Raw genomic sequence first — 21,782 nt, 5'->3', positions numbered from 1 at the left:
GCTTCCGGCACTTTAAAGTGATTTTAATATAGTCCAAAAACATTCCAGGACCATGAATTGGATGCTGCTCGATGAGGATCCGTACCAAACGAAAGATAAAATGAAAATTAAATATATTTTTTTATTTTAAATTAAAATTTACAATTTCATGATAAATTAAACACAAAAAGCATCAATAAAAATAATTGACAGCTTCAATAACCTGTTACGAGCAGACAATTTCAGAACAAAGGATGTTTGCAAAATAATAATACTGAGAAATTATTCCTCACTGAAAAATATGAATGTTTTTCTTTCATTCGTGTATTTTTTAATATATTTGTGCTGTTGCATCCACATATTATTAACTATGTTCCGGTGTACCTAACTGCTTGTGAAGAATGTTCCAATCACTTCGACCTGAATTTTAGGTCTTTCTTTCTTTTCAGGATTCAGGAAGATTTTATAGAAGGCTTAACATTATTACAAAGAGGATATTATATATGTAAGAGTACCACCAATTGAACCCTTACTCAGTTACAAGCTACATGAATATAAGCACAACTATGTTCTCCCTGTTAATGAGCATAGGCCTCCTTTCCCCCCTCAAGATCATCAGGACGATTCATCCTGGGCTGCACGCATCTAGTGACTTCCCGCGACCATAACGATGTCGTCAGCTACTCACGCAGCGACGGCTTGTGGTCGTAATTCGAGGATCTTTCGGCTCCAACGCCATCGGTTGCACGAACGATGTACTCTGCCTATGATACTTCGGATAAGCAATTATGATATCGATTTATCTAAATATAATTACAACTATTCATTACTTATAAAAAAAAGTTGTAAAGTTAAAAGTGGTAATTGGAAAGCCATGAAGCGGCCAAAGATTGCTTTGAATGTGTTATAAATAATTTCACCTTAATTTTTTATCACGTTATTATGACAAGTTTCTTCTTAATTCTAATGCTTATGTTATGTACATCGATATATTATTTTTATTTACATTGTATTATTCAAAATAGCTTTGGGTATGCAGTCGTTAATAAAACAATAAAATTAGTACTTTTTCTTTCGAATAAACTTGACTAAGCCACTTTGAAGAGTCAAGGCTTTGATATAATGTACATTTATTAGCCTCTGTTTTCTTTTAATGCCTAATATGATTTTTTCATGTGTGTTTGTGGCACTAATTGGTGTAACATAACTCCTGAAGATGCCCCGTGGAGGGTTGAAACACGTGTTGAGTAATTTGGCGGTGGCAGTTGTGTGATTCGCATTGTTTGCCGCATACGCATTTATTAGCGTGCTGGCGGGCGGTGCACTTTATTGCACGACTACCACTGCATGTGCGGAAGTGGCTAAATATTGGTCCTTTTCTTACTTAGGATGGACTTCTGCGAGGTAACGCTTGATACCATTAAAGATTTTTTTCATGTTATGAATATTCTTTTGTCTTCCGGTTACAATAAAATAGTGGACACAGTTCAAACAGTGCACATTTAACATTTTTCCGTTTATGTTTTTTAATTATTTATTAAAATATTAAAAACTTCGAGGAAAATATTAAAGAGATTGCACATTCAGAACGCAGTTTATTCTTCTGCTCCGTTTGTTTTGATCTTCGCTCTCCAGTGAACATTCAATACAATTCGCTTGAAGCTCCTTTTTATTGCGCTGAGAGATTTTATGCAAATTGGAATTCGATGTGAAAAACATAACAAGAAATGCTTAATGCGTTCAACGAGACTGATTTCAACGCGGAGTGCATTGAACTTTTATTAGTTACGCTGTAATGACCCACGGTGTAAAATTATATTTCTCATTCTTTACTTATTTATTTATATATGCAATTTATTTGTAATGGAGAAATTAGTAATAAATAATTAGGAAAAGGACCAATATTTAGCTACTTCCGCACATGCAGTGGTAGTCGTGCAACAAAGTGCACCGTCCGTCAGCCCGCTGATAAATGCGCATGCGGCAAACAATGCGAATTACACAACTACCACCGTTAAATCACTCAACACGTGTTTTACCCCTACACGGGGTATCTTCAGGAGTTATGTTACACCAATTAGTGCCAAACACAGAGTCTATATATATGTCTATGTATATTTAATTTATCGCGATGATTCCGTCAGCTTGTAAAGCAACAGCTTTCGTACGCCTTAAATACGCAACGATTCCTGCTCATCCTAATATCGTGTGGGATCGCGTTCCAGAGAAGAAAACATTTTATTGCGAAGGAGTGAGTAAAGTCGATTCTATGGGAGAGACATCTAAGTAGGCGATTGATCGAACAGCGAATTTTTGTTTTGCATGTCTATTGTCTACGATTTTAAATTTTTCGTGGCTTTGGTAGAAAACGGGTAAGAAAGGTATGATTTAGCGTTGAATCTGACAAACCTGGATGCCTTCTGAAGAGCATCTGTTTCGTTTTAATTTATTTAATTTATCAGCAGTTGCTGAAACATTACATGTTTAACAATAACTGTTTCAGTCATGTAAAACCTTTTCATTTGTTTTATTTACATAATAAAAATGTAAGAAAATCAAAATGTGGGCTACGATTGACTTAAAAATATCATTAAAGATTTCGATAAATTTTAAGTTAAGTAATATCATCGCCATTTTAACCCTTAAACGCCCATTGAAAGGTGTATAGAGATATACTATAGTTAACACGCTTACCAGGCAGGGTGGCAATGTCAGTGTGGTATTATGCTACTATATTAGCTGCAACTGAACCAAATAAAGTCGGAAGTCATCGTGGCCATCTTTGGGAGTAGCCAATCTCTTACAGTAGGCATCTATCTACTTGAATAAATGTAACCAAACCAAAAGTATTAATTCTTCAGTAGATTAATAATATCAATTTATGTTTACATTTGAACAATTCACACGTATGTGATTTCAGATGTATAGGAGTATAGGAGGGAAACGGAAAAGGCCATACGATTTAAACCCTATCTCCGCTAAGCGGGAGATAGAGTATCCGCCTAGAGAAATTGTAATTTATATAGTGCTTCGATATTCACTTTATAACAACAATTAATTAAGTTATGATATCCCAAAATAAGTACTTGAGTCTTTTTAAAAAAAATCAAAATTGTTTTAATGCGAAAATATATAACACAAAACAATCCCAAATTTTATATATATATATATATATATATATATATATATATATACAAGGTTGTCAAATATCTCCCTTCCGCTTTTTTGCTCTTTATTCAATGCTTTATAAAAAGTGTTACAGTGATCGGATTATAGTTATTATATATTATATAGATATTAGTCCAAATATGCGCCGTTTTGTTCGACAATCTGTTTCCATCTAGACGGCAACTTCATAATACCTCCCTCGTAGAAGCCCCCCTCCTTATTTGCGAAGAACTCGGACAGCCACTTTTCACAAACCTCTTTTGAGTTCAACTTTACACCACCAAGGGCGTTCGCCATGGACAGGAACAGGTGGTAATCACTTGGCGCTATGTCCGGGCTATATGGTGGATGTGATAAAATCTCCCATCCGAGCTCCCGTAGCTTCTGACGAGTCATCAACGAAGTGTGTGGTCTGGCGTTGTCCGGGTGGAACACTACGCCCTTCCTGTTGGCCAATTCTGGATGCTTCTGGTCGATCGCTTGCTTCAAGCAGTCCAGTTGTTCGCAGTAGATGGTAGAATTAGGCGTCTGGCCATATGGGAGCAGCTCATAGTGGATGATTCCCTTCCAATCCCACCAAACACACAGCAAAACCTTCCTGGCCGTCAATCCCGGCTTGGCCACTGTTTGGGACGATTCACCGGCCTTCGACCACGACCGTTTTCGCTTGATATTGTCGTATGTGATCCATTTTTCGTCGCCAGTCACCATCCGCTTCAAGAATGGGTCGAGTTCGTTCCGTTTCAGCAGCATATCGCAGGCGTTAATTCGGTCCAGAAGGTTTTTTTGCGTCAAATCATGCGGCACCCAAACATCAAGCTTTTTTTGTATCCAGCCTTCTGCAGACAAACACAGGTCTTCCGCCGGCTGGCTTATCCATGGTGTCGTTTTCGCCGGCTCTGAATCGTCGAAACCATTCCTCCGCGGTTCGAAGTGATAGAGTACCATCCCCCAAAACACCATTAATCTCACGGAACGTTTCTCTAGCGGATTTGCCTTTAACGAAGGAAAACTTTAAAATAGCGCGAATTTCGGCGTTAGTGAACTCCATGTTTACACGTCTATAACTATTGAACGCAATATCCCAACTAATCATGCATAGCGTCGTTTTGTAGGTTATGTCAAGACCTTTCAAATTATGTATAGTATTGCCAGATACGAACTCTGTGGCGTTTTGTACATAGCCGCGAAATTCAAAAGACAAAAAGGCGGAAGGGAGATTTTTGTCAACCTTTTATATACACACACATAGATGTCTTCATCTGTGTGTTCACAAATGTGTTTTCATTGTTAAAGTTATATGTGTCTCTCAAACCAACACTAAAAATAAACATCAAATGTTTATTCAAATTCCGTTTTAAATTACATTTTCTCGAGGAACAAAAAAATCTTAGGAGCAGATATTATTCTAAATATAATGTATTTTTAACTTTGTTACTTCGTAGAGTAGCGCCTTTAACTTTAATTCCGTATAAAAGTGCCGAGTGTTAGAAAGTTGCTCTATGATACTGTAAGGCTATCTGACGGGAAATAAAATATTCCGCTAACGTATACCAACAGTCAACCCGAATGGGAGTAAACATAAGCGAAAAATACTGGCTCGTGTATAGAGCAACGCACAGTGAGCCATTTCATGGTGTAGATTAATTAAGTAGTTTATCAATAAAAAATATAAGAAGGTGTTAAATATAAAATACTCGTACTAGAATCACCGCCTGTACTGAATAAAATGAAAATCGCCGTTATGATTTTTAACGCATTTTTAGATATTTGAAATCTACGAGTTCAAATACACCTTGTCAATTTTTTTCATAATTTTCTGGCTTAAATGACGGAGATTGGCAAAGTAATTTTTTTTCTCTAAATAAACAAGGTAAAGTGCACATGACAATAAAAATTTCGTATGTTATAAGTGAAATCATGTGTTATTTATTCGTTTTTATGTAATTTCTTTTCCGCATAAATATATACATAGGTGTTTGTATATGTATATATATATACACAAATGAGTGTGTGTATGTGTCTATAGTAATGTATGAATTTATATGTACGTACACCCTAAACTGTCCTCTGCTTCATGTCTCTCATCTCTAGCCAGAGGTTGTCTGGTAGAGATCGCCACGATCGATAAGACAGCCTCTTGTACCACTTTATGAACAGTTATTATACTTTTTTATTGTGTAATCTACAGTGTAAAAGTAAGTGAAAAATTATTATCAACTTAATCAATATTTAGTTTTTCGTCTCTTCTGAAAAGTTATCATTATATTCGGCGGGATGGCGAAATAATATTGTATCTAAAGGTAGCACACATACGTTAGATGTAAGACGACTAGCAAAATCTCAAAAAAATTATTGCTAATTTAGTAAATTAAGAAAAATTCAAAACATCTTTATTCGACTAGACATTTACATGTACTTTGAAATAGTCGATTATTTTTAACATTTTTAATTTGTAAGCTAGATTTTAGAAGGATTTATAACTACAATAGCGTCTAGAAGTTGGTGAATGAAATAGATAATAACGCACAGGATGAAAGGGATTAGAGATGCTCAGTAGCAGATATATACAGGTTGAACCTGATAATGACTTAATAAATATTATAATGAGTAAATATATTCCAAATGCGGTTCAGTGTGCGTTGGAAGTTGCAATTACGGCTGCAGTAAAAACGAGTACGTAAACTGCAACAGCACGGCATGTCGACGACACGTCGCGGAGGTGTGGCTCCGTGCATTGCCAAAGCTCAGGGATTCTGGCCACGGATTCTTAATGTTACGTACATTCAAAATTCGCAACCACAAGCGAAATATAAATAGCTTGTACTTGTAGCCAATTTTACAATTTTCGGATCGACTTGATGTAGATCACATCAACCTTTTTAGGTACGGAATACCAGTCAGACCTTTTTGAAGTTACGCAAAAGGTAGGAAAAATAAATTATATTAAACAATTGTAAAAAATAAATACATTTAAAAAACTTTTAAATTAAACGATTTTTTGATACCCAAATTTTGGTGGTTGTAGAAAAATATGTACCTAGTCCGCCATATTGGAACGGCGTCCATCTTGAATTTTAAATTTTGACATAATCATCGTGTTTTACTAGTGTAGCCCTTTCATTTGATGCCCATATTGAGGGGGTTAAGGAAAAATATGTAATCCGCCATTTTGCATCGGCGACCATCTTAGATTTATAATGTTATAGATTTTATTATATTGTGTTGTCACCTAAATTAAATGTGTGTACCAAATTTCAGATCAATCTGACAACGGGAAGATGCTTAAATTACAATTTCTAATTTTACCCAAACAAATAAATTCCGTACGGGTCGAACTAAATAAAACCGTTTAATTAAACAATATTTTAGGATCATTTTGTTTTTAAATGTAACTAAAACAGAAGGTCATAACTCCCCATTCCTCAACAAAGCGCCGACGTTGAAGATTTACGTCACGCTGTGGCAATAGGCAGCTGCCGGCAATAATTTTACTCCCAAAATTAAACTAAGCACCGATATGGCTCCGCAACGCGATACACGCATTACCTCCATAACTTAATTATTTCAATTAACTCACGCGATATTAATAAAGTTACTGAAGGTTTTTGTTAAAAAAATTTAAGGAATTTTAATACGAAATAGCAACGAGAGATGGTTATTTTATATATTTAATTATTTTATCATGAAAGGTTTTGTTCACTTTACGTACATATACTTGATCCAGTCGCAAAGCCTTATCTAAATAAATAATTATATAATTTAAATATGTTTACAGCTATAATAAACTAAAGTAAGATATCTATATTATTTTTATTAGCTGTATGCGACTTCGTTTGCGTAGAATTTAAAAAAAAATATATTAAGTTTATAATTTATTTTCGTTTTAAATTTTTTTAATAAAAGTTGCGTTAGTTACCCCTTACATGAGCTACATGCCAGTATAAGTCCCGTATATATTCATATTTGTGGTAAAAAGCGGTTTGATTGTTACAAACAGACGCTCCTATTTTATTAATTTATATAGATTATGATATACAATAAAATAGAATTTCAAAATCAATAGATCGTACCAAGAAAATTAATTTTATAATTTATAGTATTTTTATGATATCACAAATACTTATAGTGATATAGGTAAATTTTGCGTCATAGATTCAGTGCTACAATTTTATTCATATTTATTTATGCCAACATGTGTATAAAGCTTCTTCGAACATTATGGATTCCAAAAAGTATTGAATTAATCAGGCTTTGCTACTGAAATACAGATTATGTACATATAGCAATGACAAGTATAATATATTTTATTGTAATCTATAGTAAAAAAGGAAAGGACGAATATGCTGCTTATTGCTCTCCATTTTTAAAAGGTTACCAACCAAAAATTACTCCGTAAAATCAATTGACATTTTTCACACACAAGCCTTGCTATATCACGTCTCAAAATTTATAATGATTATGCGACTTACATGTGAAGCAGGGATAAAAAAAATACAATTATATCTTCTGTCGAGAAAAAATGAAATTACTTTCCGAACAACCCGATACATCCAAGCAAAATCATATGATCATAATACAGAAGACAATTGGTTGGATTTTCTGCTTATTGCAATGTCTTGCAGACGATTTTTGGAATGGAATAAATTTTGAATTTAAAGTAGGGTTGCCGATTGATACTACAAACTACATATTATGGATTGTTTTAAAGGTTTTACTAAATCACGCTACAAGAGTTACTGAACCTTCTACTTCGTCTTAGTCGTCTCTTTTTATCTGATGATCGTTTCTGTCTTGAAATGTTTTAATATAATCTATGACATGTTCTTTTTGTACTTTGATATAGTCTGCTTAACTCTGGGCAGTAGTTATAGAGAGTTAAGTTATGTTATTAACTTGATGAGACCAGCGGGTAAGTGATCAGTTAGTATAACGGATAAGTTATCCGATTGGCTGCAGGTACTGTGGCTGAGTGAAGACTTCACATCAAATGAGATTTGCTTTCATATATACATATACATGGGAACGGAACGTAAGAGTGAAGGAAGTGAGCGATTGATTGATGAATGAATGAAGAGTAGGAATGAATTATGGCATTCTCTCGGAAGATGGCGATGGGCCGGTTTGTATCAACGATGTAAGAAGTGAAAAAAATAAATACATACATATACATAAATTCCTTTTCTCACACGGATTCCTTTTCTCACACACACATATATATATATATTATATATATATATATATATATATGTGTGTGTGTGTGAGTGTGTGTGGGTGTGTGTGTGTGTACTTACTTTTACTATAAATATACACCACAACGATTACACCTGGCTTCCATTTACCTTGCCATTGAAGGAGGAACAAATACGCATATATAGCTCTGACATTTCACTTTTTCGTATTACAATCGGAACTTGCGAAATTGAAATTTTTCGTATCCATATATCATGAAAAAAAAGGTTTTTTTTTGCACACGGTTATTTATCAAAAGGAATTTTTACTTTTTACTTGAGGCTTTCATCAGATCCTATCAGTTATCCGGTTGCCCCCTGGTATTGTGACTGGGGATCTAGACTTGGTTAAGAGGTCCTTCTTTGTGTGTCTTGGTTGCAATGGTATGCGTATCTTTGTAGACCTGTAACTTGTAATTGACTACCGTGTTTACTTTAATTTATGTAAATTTACATTAGACAAGAAAAATCCTGGCTGTCTTCATTGTGAGTATATCTTTAAACATAATTGTACTGAAGTTGAAAATAATAAAAATAAATTAGGTTATTCTTTTGAGATTAGGAGATTCCATGAGATATTTATTAGCTTATTGCAGCCTTGTTGTTCCCTCAAAAGAGGCTTTAAAATTTCATCGTATTTTTCACACATAAAAACATTTTTAACATTAATCCGGATGGCAATCATTTCAAATTAAATAATTTAAAATCTCATTAAAATCTATAAAACGAATTCGTATAAAATTCATGAAAATCGGTTTGTATCGATGGCGCTGATTTTAAACAATACGAATTTTCACTTGTAAGCGATTAAATAATGAATTATTTTTGACATTTCAACATTACTGCGACGGCTGGAATATTCGCGGGTACGTGATAAACGGGGTTAATGGAAATAATAATATAATCCCGAATATCGAGACCAATGAAAATATTAAAACGTATTAATATTTGAGGCGCCGAGCTTTGGTTGCCTATATAAATGTGGTTTGAAATTGTAGGTCGTTGTTTCGATCTCTAAATATTTAATGGAATCAGGAGTTACTTTGCGGAAGTCAATCCTAAGTAAGAAAAGACAAATATTTAGCCACCTTCGCACATACAGTAGTGGTCGTGCAACCCGTGAAGATGCCCCGTGGAGGAGTGAAACACGTGTTGAGTGATTTGACGGTGGCAGTTGTGTCATTCGCATTGTTTGCCGCATACGCATTTATCAGCGGGCTGGCGGGCGGTGCACTTTGTTGCACGACTACCACTGCATGTTCGGAAGTGGCTAAATATTGGTCCTTTTCTTACTTAGTTTCGATCTCTAATAGGCGTCTTTTCAGTCGATGGACGCGCACTGCAAGGCAAAGGTCTCCCCCAAATATCGCTACCATGACCAGTCCTGCGCTTCCTGCATCCAGAAAGTTCTCGTGCCCTTGACTAAAGTAAACCGAGTCTACCGGCAAATGATTTTTTTTTATCGAAGTTGGACTCAATAGCTGGACAGTTTTTAACAGGCATGTGTTTTAGAAGAAATAAATTATATTATCGTTCCTTTAAGCGGAGGGTTCTTTAGAAATTATTGTTCGAAAAGACTATTTAAAATAACCCTTCCAAAACTACCGCTTTGTTTTAGAGTTTGTTATAAAGAGGATGTTGCTTATTAAAATTAACACATTTATAAAGGAACACAGTTCAATAGGGACCTCTCGTAAAGGAAAACTCGTCGGAACAACCAAATTACTTAAATTATTGTTTAATATCAATTGTTTATATACAGAGAGATTGATCATAGACGTGAAAGCTTTCCAATAAAAAATTAAAGGTTTGAAAAGTAATAAATAACGTAATAATAATATAGCAATAAAAATTGTTTTCCAAATTTGAAATGCTGTTTATTAAAATTAGTTATTGTTTATATATGGGTGCAGTATTTGTACTACCAGAAGTTGTTACTATGTCGACTTTTGAAAAATTTATTAATATAAAATATTTCAGAAGATGATAAGAATTAGGTTTAATGCTTTCAAGCTTTTTACTATAGTAAAATATAACCAAACACGATGTGTTGTTCAATAATAATATGTTTGGTTTTTATTTTGAACTACGTAAAATGTTGACGTTGTCAAGAATAATTTATTTTTCCTTCTCCTACTGGTTAAAAATTAATTCCGCGATAACAATTCGTTCCGTTAGTTTAGTTTAGTAGTTAGTAGTAATCGGTATTAAACCAATTATTATTTATTTATTTTATTGATCTGAATATTTTATTTATTTGTTATTATCTTTACAAAGCGTCATCAAGAACACGCGTGACATTGAAATTATTTATAATTGTTTATGTACTGTTCTCGGAAATTCGAACTGAATACTATCTTTAACTTACTATAACCTTATCTGTAGTATAAATAAGTGTACTTCCCATGACGACAGTTTAGTATTGTTTTTCGAATTGTAAGATTAAGATCTACGATGAGAGATGCAAAGTGACTATTTGGCGAATTATTTGGACAGTGATTTCTTGAGCGATTTGGAAGCGTAGTTTTGACTAAGCGATAGTATACTTTATGTTAAAGTAGGGTCACCATCTGGTTTAATAAAGAACTACTTGTAAACCAGTGGTGTTACTTTCTTTTTTTTACCTTTCAATTACCTTTCATTTACCTTTCAATTATTATCATCTGTAATTAGAATAAAAATTCGTCGTTTACAAATTCCATTTAAAAACGTCCATAACAAAGTCTCAAACACAAAATATATTTATGGGGAGATATACCATAGTCGTCATATTTGGTAGGCGGTTTGGTGATTGCAGTGTGGTATTATGGTACGCGAAGGACGCTGCTGTCCATCCTGTGAAAACTCGTTTGTGATCTGTAGCAATCCTATATAATTAACCGGAATCTAACCGGCGACTTACGAACGCAAGTCTTAGTGCTTTACTGCTGCGCTACCACTATTCAAAAGTTAGTATTAAAATTTTATTAGGTAATATTTTAGCACATTATGTTGATGGTCGCTTAACGATAAATAACAATAAATAAAATTAAAAATACCATACATTTTTTCAAATATGTGTTGCTATAAAAAAAGTTTAAAAATATAATATAAAACATAAATTTCAACATGAACCTCTAAAGGTACTTTGACATAAAATCTCTAATGTGAAAATTTCTAAAGCCAGGTAACATTTAAACAACTTCCTTTAAACATTTGTTAAGGTAACGAAGAAGTAAATATAAAGGTAGTTGAAGATTACAGGACGTGTATAGCGCTAAAAGCTCTTTGAAATTTTCCTCAGAAGCTTTTTTAATAAATAAATTACTTTAAATGGCGTAGGGCGCTTGTTACTCAAGCAACCGTTCGTTTTACACGCGTTTTACACCTGAAAAGAAATCATTTATTTATTTTTCACGTCATCATCATGAAGCCAGTTAGGTAAATCACCCCTGCCAAAAATTCCAATATCAAATAATTCCACCATATAAAAGAACAGTTGGTCGTGAGTGATTTTTATTATAAATAATATATACAATAAATAAACTGGAATTCAGTAATACTATCAGGAAAAAAGTTAATTTTTGGTTTTTGTGGTTTTTGTTGCAATTTCAATCGACAACAAAGTCACGGTAGATTACGGCTTGCATTTGAAATATTTTGGTCGCTTTCTAATAACAAATTAAGATTTTTAAAAGATAAAGTTAAAATTATTTATTCAACATTAGAACTTTTAACAGAACTCTTATTGATCGTCAAGAAGAAGCAAGCAGAAACTCCACAACAACACATGTTTTAATAATTTAACAACACATATTTATACAGTTTATCACTTATAGCCTAAATATCTCTCACGTATAGCTATATCCCTGCCAAGTATTCTGTTCACTTAATTGTTCATTTATTAAATAATAAGCCTTTTACGTCAATTCAGTTAAAATATGTGTTTTGATACTAAATGGTAGTTTACTAAAGTTTTGCGGAATGTCATCAAAAATCTGGTTCCGTTTATTATAAATGAACAAGAGATCTTTTTCAGTCGAAACTTTGGTACATCTTATCATATTATTATAATATTGTGGGACAATTGTAATAATATTGACCCCTTTAAAAAGCTTCCCTAATCAGTTTCGCTGCCTTAAAAATTAATAACATATTTAATTCCTAGACATACAAGGCCTATTAATTATTTCATTCCTTTATAAATGAAAAGTCTCCGTTTCTTTCTTGTTATTTTCCTATCATTTTTCTGTTTTTCTTGTCTTAAGAGCCTTAACGACAAACTTTAAATAAAATTTCCGGAATTGGTATTGCCAGTTCTACAAATCCGTTTTTCTAATCCGGCCAATTAATTTTATTAAAAATAAAAATCAAATAGAAATATATTATAATTGACAAATTGTAAATAAAAAACGTGAAGACCTCTCTGTGTTCATTCCGACGTGATATATCCCGACCCGTCAGCCGGCATGTTTCCTCCGCTTAAAAGTTTCCTGAGGCTGGAAGTTCGGTTAAGATTGTACGCGTTGTTATACAACACGATTGCCTCGAAGCTTTGTATTACTATACAAAGTATGTCGTGTTAAATTGGGCGTACAAATAATGGAGTTCGTTTTTATATGTCATTATTAACTTTGAATAATTTGTAGTGTAAGCCTATGGAGAAGAATATTAGAAGAGTCCAATTAATCTGAAACTAGCAACAAATCATACTCTACTTAAATGTAATTTTTTAACTTTAAGGACAAAGCCACAAGGGTTTCAAACGCCTTCTGTTCGCCACCGTATTCGCCTTGTTTCCTGCAATTTTTGGATATTCTTTTTTTTTATAAATGGCTCCCGCTATTGGAGACCTCTCGTACCTCTAATTAGTTGGGATCAGGGTCTTTGTTTACAAATAAGTTTTTCAGATTGTTCATCATTATTCTTCAATCACTGTCATACTTCTCGATTTCTTTTATTCTTACCTTATTTCCATCACAATATCTTTCATTTTGTTTTTTAATTTCTTCTTGCTTTCATCACCTTCCTTCCATCATCTCATTACTCTTAGGTGGTACATTTTTTTTATTCTCTATTTTATTATTTGCATATTCTATTTTTTTTATATTACAATATCTTTGGGTTGTGCTTTCTTAATACATTACTACACTTTTCTTATTCTATTTTTCCTATTATTAATTGACTAGTAATTTTATGTGCAGTTTATTAGGTACCTACTTATCTATACTGTTTTGTTTCTATTAACAGTGTCACTCGGCATTCTACAAACAAACGATAGGAATGATGGGCGAAGGTTGTCGTCGCCCATCATTATATATACGAGTATATTCAGAAACCCAAAGGACCAATGCGAAGATGTTGTTTTGACACGATTTAGAAGACAAAAACCCCATCAAAGAAGGCCTTCAAGGCTGTACCGGAAAAGACTACTCCGACTGTTTTGTTGACTGTAAAAGTAGTAAAAGTGCATTTTATCGGAAGGAGATTACTTTGAAGGGAATAAAATTGATTCGGAATAATAAATAAAGAATTTACATTATTTAAACAAATCCTTACTTTTCTATCTTTTAATTACGTGATTTATGAATATAAATAAGAATTTATTGTTGTGTTCTTTTGTTTTTGCGAGAAGAATATGCCTTCTTGTACTTCCCTCTTTGCTAGCATAGATTATGTCGGACTTGCATCGAATTCCTCAATGTTTACATCTTCGCTTTATGTGTGAGACTCCTGGAATGTTTTTACACGTCTGCAGTCATATCTTTTTTTTTTTTTGATAAGAGGCCCCTCGTACCCCTAATTTGTTGAGATCAGGGTCTTTTTTTTTCAAAATAGGTTTTACAAATTTTAATCTTTATTCTTCACTGACTTTCATTCTTCTCAATTTCTTTTGTTCTTAACTTTTTTCTTTCACAATATCTTTCGTTTTGTTCTTTTATTCCTTCTTGCTTTCATCGCCTTCCTTCCATCACCTTATTACTCTTAAGTGTCTAGATACATTTATTTTATTCCTTATTTTATTACTTATCCTATTTTTATATCACAGTTTTCTTTTTTTGGGTTTGACTTTTTTAATATAATACTACTATTTTCTTATTCTATTTTTAGTTTATTTTCCAATTATTAATTGACTATTTATTTGTGACGTTTATTCGGTCATATCATTAGTGTCTATGAAATAGGTGATCATACTAGTGATGAACACTTAAGAAAACAATGTAAATAAATGAAAATAATTAAATAGGTAAAGTCCACTAGATTAATAAAAACATCATAACGATGCATGTTATTAATTAACAAGAGCCGAGCATCAAAGTTAGTATTCAAATATACCAACCGCATAATACTCTGAGAGATAATACAGACAAAGTTTATCGTACATTCTTAGAACAGCCGCGAGTTAAACAAACTTAAGTTAGCTTGTTAGACAAACATTTTCAAAACGAATTCGAATTTTCTTTTATAGCATACGAATTTAATAAACATACATGTGATATGGTTAGGATATACTGACATTTATATATATAAATATCGGAGAAATAGACTCAAAAGTATCTATTTTACTGACATAATTTTATTACTTGCATTATAAGACAATCAGAAATATTGTTATGAAATAAGCTGGAAATTTACACAAAGATGGGCGAACTTGTAAAAATTCCTCTTTGGGATTGAATTATTCTATCTACTGTATTAAAGTTATTGCAAAATTGATTGCAAAAAAAGTCTACAAACTAAACTTCGATACCCGGCGATATATATTGCACATCGACCTTTGGAAAGAGACAATCGGATAATTTCGGCTTCGTAGAGCGTTATCTCTGTCGCACGACTGACAAAACGTCCAATAGGTAGTGTGGGACAGAGATAATGCTCTACAAAGCCTAAATTAGCCGATTGTCTCTTTCCAAAGGTCGATGTGCAATATTTATCGCCGTAACTAGGCTCTAAAGTCAGGGCGCATTCAAGAGCATCATTGCTTTAAGTCGTATTAGAGCCTCCCTGATAGGCGGAAAGGATACTAGGGAAGAATTCCTCTCATACTGCAAGAAAATAATTAAAAAAGTGATACAAAAAAAAATTAAAGAAAATAAGAAAAATTTTAAATAGACTATAAGGAAAAATGTGATAAAAAGTAACTCAAAATGTGATATAAAATGTGATAAAAATGTAAACGAAAAGAAATAAAGATAAAATGTAACATGTAATGAGGGAGGAATGAAAGGTCACAGAGTAAAAGGCAAAGATAGCAGAAATGTGGCATGAAAGAATAGATTGAAAGAATATGTGAAGAACGAAAGGAGAGAATGGAAATAATAAATAACTATGTGAAAAAATAAATTGCCCGTAAAGTCCCTGTCCGACCAAAGATAGGGGTACGAATAAAAAAAAAAGTCGTATTAGAGTACAATAGTGGTCAATGGTGGTGGTAGCTCAGTGGTAGAGGACTGAGACTTGGTCGTAGGTTGCAGATTCGATTCCCGGAATGTAAGATTATATTTCACATCGTGTGTATTAATAATACAGGATTGCCACTGGTAAAAAACTAGTTTCCGGAGGATGGACAGTAGCGTCCTCTTCGTACCATAATGCCCCAACTCGCCTGTCATTCGTGACTATTATAGGTATATCCCCCATAGATACCTTCAAGGCAGGAACATTTTCAAAACTTGAAGAAATTAAGACTAAGTGTCGGTTTCCGTGGCATGTTGCCAGTTATGGACACAGTTGTTCGAAGTTTATTTTATAGTCGGAAGTTTTAATTTGTAATACTATTTTCATTAAACATTTTACGGAAATTATATAAATTTACAAACATTTTTAATTCTCGATGTTTAGATGAATAAGTTACTGTTCTTGTACTATATTGATAGACTAATTAGAATTAAAGTTGTACGGAATATCGAAATTATGATTTTACATTGGCAGGAAACACGTAGAATCACACTAATAAAATATAATTACAGTAGAAAATAGTCTCCCCAAAATCCTTCTAATAGAAGCGGATATAAGCAGCCTGCATCGAGGCTTTTGATGACATTAACACAGTCGTGTAACAGGAGTATATCTATTTAATTAGATTTCTTTAATAATATTGCAATAATTGCATTTAGAACAGCATTTGTAAGGTCTATTTATTTATACTTAATTGTGCACCATTATTATCTATGGTGCACAAAATTATGTAGAGGTATAAGATCCGATTCGTTACAGGTGATTTATACCAGACAACCTTTAGATGGAGATGAAAGATACGAAAGAGAAGGGTATATTTAATTAATAAATAAACGAATAAATAATAAAATAAATAAAAATATCTACCCGATGGATTCGTAGCTTGCTTTGATCTGTATTCAAATTATATCTATTGTGAAATCTTTAAGGCTTTAAGGTTCTGGAATAAAGACCAAATACCAGAGAAATCAACGTAAGACATCACCGCCAGTGTGGATAGACGATTTTGTTACTGTAACTGGATTCATGTCGCTTAAATCTAGATATATTGGAAGTCTATAGAGGCGGTAGCTATAAATGCTGTTTTCTATAAATTGAATGCTAGATTTTTATGTCAATTTTCGAGTTATTCATAAGGTTGTTATTTTTTAACATTTATTTTTGGATAAATCACTGGAGGCGATCAGGTGATTTAAGAAAAAAAATGATCAGCAGAATATAGATTCGAGTAAAGGGCATACGAAAATCTTGCTACTAGATTACCTTTTGAAACCATTCAAAGAATAGGAGAACTAGATATTATTCTAGTTTTCCATCTCCTCCATGCTCATGGAAGGATCGAATGAGATTCTAATCCATTGACATAAATAATAGAGTCATGTGTGGGAGCATTTTAAATATAGATCAAGTCACACACTCAATAGTTATTAAAAATCTCAAAGTGTATCGTAATGTAAACGACATTTAAAATTTAAAAGTGTATCTCGGCCAACAATCTCGTGTTTGGTCTATTATCTTTATTACAAAAAAATAAATCGACCGTGCAACTTCCGCTATAAGCTATTTCCTCATAATAACAGAACCAATACAATTTGCTCCCTTTTCCGCCGGGAGGTTTTCGCTCGGAGCGGTAGCTAGAGGCGAGATAGCCGTTGACTTCGTAAAATTTTATTTCACAGTTTTACAAACTTGCTCCGACTTGCCTGCGAGATGAAGGTGCTTTGGAAAATAATAATTTTTATACTAGCTTTTGCTAATGAAGTCAGTTAGTTGCAATAATTTTACGAATAATATTAGTGTAATTAGTTTCATACGCAAAAGCAATAGTGATCGAAGAAGGTATACTCATGTATGTACTAAGAGTATTTACAGTTTACACGACTCCAACACGATGACAGCGACAACATCACTGATAGCGTCCGAATTCAAATCGGCGTTCGAATTCAAATTCGAACGCGCAAAAATAATTTCACATAAAAGTATTGTGGCCAGAAATACGAAACGTAAACGCTACAGATTAAATAATTCAACAACGTTATCAATTCAGCCGTAAAACGTCCACAGCTGGACATAGGATTGCCCAAACATGACCGTCTGTCTGCCGTCTAGGTGTTCGTGTTACTCTTTTTTTTAATACACTCGTTTCCTTTGCTTTGTTTAGCACAGATACGTTACAATTTGGGTGTGAATATTTTTTTTAAATTTTTATTGCTCTTTCTCCTGTCCTCACAAATTTTTTTTCTCTTTTCGTCATATTCTCCTCAAAATCTTTTATTCTTTATATTCTGCTGTTTCATACGTCGCCTTTCTTTCTACGCTTACATTACTAATTTCATTGGTTTTTATTTCGCAGGATATATTTACACGTTTTCTTTATTACAATTTTTATTTACGAGACTCTTTATTTTAATCCTTGTTTCTGTTCCTAGTAATGATCTACTAGACTACTTCACTGCAGAACCTTAGAAATGTAAGACGACTTCTGTCATCTACCGTGTGGGAGTCGATACGCTACGCCTGCTAGTCCATCGTCTCCTTCACAACCTTAAGGCTGTTGTGTTCCTTGCCCACTGTCACTTCAACTTGCCAATTCGCTGGGCATGACCGGTTACTTCAATTTTTCTTTTTTCTAGAATTCTTCACCATGGCTCGATGTTATATTAATATCAACAAAAAATAATTTGACTACTGTCTGTCCTGGCAGACTGTTGACTGTGTACTGCTAAAGCATATTGGTCGCATTCGAAAGTAAAAAATAATTAATGTAACATATATTTAAACGATGACTTTATTTATTTATATAAATGAAGTAATGCTTTGATAATTAAATACCGACCGAAGAAACCATTAAACGAAAATAAAAAAAGCGTTTTACAGCCTGTGAATTGTCGAACATACAAAGCCAACTGTCAAATGCGCAAGAGTTCAATGTATACATATAGGTTCGTATAACGTTATAAAACGTTTTAAGTTACGCCATTTTTGAAGTCAATCTTCTTAACAAACATATTTAAAATATTAGGAGAATATTTATCGAATAATAAAGGGATTAGTTTTAATATATATCGATATATTTATCAAAACTTTATTGTAAAGAATCCCGACGGTAGCAGTACTTTATCGGAGTCTAAAATCTTTTTCTCGTGACCTAGTAATATTGTAACAAAATAAATAAAATATTTTATTAAAATACCTTCTCCGACGTCCAAGGTCCTTCCAATTTCCCGCTCGATCTGATAACATAATCTAACTTATTCGTTAATATAAATTTCATATCTATTAGAGCAATTTTCCAAGAAAATTTCTATTTTATTTAATATGTTTGGACGTATAGTTATACTTCATTTTAGAAAGTAAACATTAGGAGTAATAATTCATTTTTAGTTTCGTGAATACATATATACATTGTATAAGAAATGTATAAATAAATAAATTATAAAGATATTTGTTTGCATCTGGAAAATAAAAAGAAAAAAATAGAAGTACATTTGCTATCTCGCTTATCTTCATATTATCAGAAATACATGAATATATTCATATACTGTTTTAACTTTAAGTATACAAAGGTATATAAGACATGTGATGGTTTGGTGGGAGGACGATATGGTTTAGGTAGAAGACGAATGATGCAGACCAGGCAGGTAAATATAAAATGCAGGAGAGGAGACGATGAAAGTGAGGCAATGTATGTATGGAAAAGAGTGGAAAGAGATGAAAGATCATATGAAGCGAAGAAAAGAGAACGAATGATAAACATTAAAAACGGACGGAAGATGAGAATAAAAATAAATTATTACGTGAAAAATTTATAATAATTATTGTACATATATATGTTATGTTGATTTTGATCTAGTAAAAGAAATACTAAACTAAAAGATGAAAGATCATATGAAGTGAAGGAAAGAGAACGAATGATAAACATTAAAAAGGACGGAAGATGAGAATGAAAATAAATTATTACGTGAAAAATTTATAATAATTTTTGTACATACATATGTTACATTGATTTTGATCTAGTAAAAGAAATATTAAACGTTATTTCGGTACATATTTCGTAACTAGCTAGAACAATTGATCCCCGTTGAGGTTAAATATATTACTGTATTGTCTATTCCCATCCAGCGCATTCATCTAAATTTCCTTTCACGGCCACCAAAATATTTCGTTGCTAAAATCCGCGTTATAATGGTACCCGCAACAGAGTGCCGACAACGCGAATTTATATCCTGCGGTCGGCGTACCGCTGGGCCGGCCATGGATCCACATTAAAATAACTTCCAAATTACGTACTAACAACCTAACTGATTTAATGACGCGTTTATCGTGCCAAATCGGGAATATTTTAAAATGCATTTGCTCTTCTCGTGCTAAGGTTTTGTTTTTTATTTCGTGTTTACTTACTTACTTACTCCACTGGCTCAGTGACCCAAAGTGGGTCTTGGTCTCCGAAGCGAGAGACTTCCACTTTCCTCTATCTTGCGCCATCGTCTGCCATTGGTTGACATTGAACTCGCGCAAGTCTGCCTCAACGCGATCGATCCAGCGATACCTGGGTCTACCGGCTGGTCTTCGATCCCTCGGTTTTTCCAGGTAAGCTACCTTCACGCTCCGATCCGATCCCATTCGCTCCAAGTGACCAAGCCAGCGGATTCGTTGAGCTTTATATTCGCCAATGATGTGCCGCGCTGGGCCTCACAGCGTAGGGGGGCGTCCCCCGGGTGGCAGATGGAGGGATGGTCGGTAGCACAGCCTAGCTAAGCTAGCCGGCTAGGCCCGAAGGGCCCGTTGACCAATGAAAGATGTGGTCCTCCAGCACATTGGGGGTTGTGCGGAGGGCTAACTACCCTCCCACTTAAAAACACAGCTGTTACGAAACCGAAGAAAAAGAAAATACGATCTAATCTGATCCCTTTTTTTGTGTTTATTTCAATAAAATATATTTCAGACCATAATGTCACTATGTTCCACCTTCATTGTCTTATATCGAATTTATTGCCAGGTTCTATATATGTCTTATGTATATAAACATATTTAAAGCGCAAAGCTCAAGAAATGCTTAATCGATTAGGCTATTTTTCCTATTTTAAAAGATTCACGAGGAAGGTTCACTTGTGAAATAAATAAAAAAATACTATTTCCTAACGACAGTGTCGAAAAGAAGTACCGTATATCCAAATCGAGACGAAAACACGTGTTCGAATTATGGTCAATCCGGTCCGGGCTGTATACCGCAAACATTATGTATTGAAACTTTTCATCGTGGCGATTTTAAATAGAGGTTTTGCAGTGGGCGTCTGTTGGCTGACATTATGAAGATGATGACCGTGACATTTCAATAAATTTTTCCAATATGTAAATAATACAGAATGTCCGGTAGAAAAATTCGAAATTTAAATTAATTTAATTCTGTAACCATTAAACAAAAGAGAAAAAAAGAAGTAGTACTAGCTTTATTATTTATGCGAATTTTTCATTGGATAGTAAAACAAAGTATGTTCTCAATCAAAGCATATTTAAAAAACCAAATTCGTGTGCAATTGAGCGTCTTCAGTTTTATTCACGGTACAATATTCGACAGTTACATGATGCCCCTGCATCAAGGACTAATAAAAACATAAAACTTGATGTAATAGAGCGGCTGGTCTAGGGCACCCCAAGATACAAAAGTTTAATGGAGTAGCAGTTGAAAATAAAAATTAAATCAGTAATCTCTTAATTCAACTTTATTAAAATAAAAAAAAATGATAACATATTTTATACATTGTAATATTTTTCAACTCTATATTCCTCTACGGTCAATTCTTTCATTCCATCTTCTTTCTCATATATACCGTCGATAATAAATATAAAATTTATACAATACTTATAAAATAAAAACACATCAAATTCCACAATAATATTATCAAAATCAAAATCTTACTTAGGACATCTACCAACAAAGTGTACAGACAATTTTCTTAAGGCCAT

Source organism: Battus philenor, unplaced genomic scaffold (assembly GCF_028537555.1).
Source record: "Battus philenor isolate CCGP_79_NKW_IND1 unplaced genomic scaffold, ilBatPhil1.0.hap1 SCAF_9, whole genome shotgun sequence".
NCBI classification, from domain to species: domain Eukaryota; kingdom Metazoa; phylum Arthropoda; class Insecta; order Lepidoptera; family Papilionidae; genus Battus; species Battus philenor.
The sequence above is the reverse complement of the archived record's forward strand: the minus strand, read 5'-3'. Positions refer to the sequence as shown.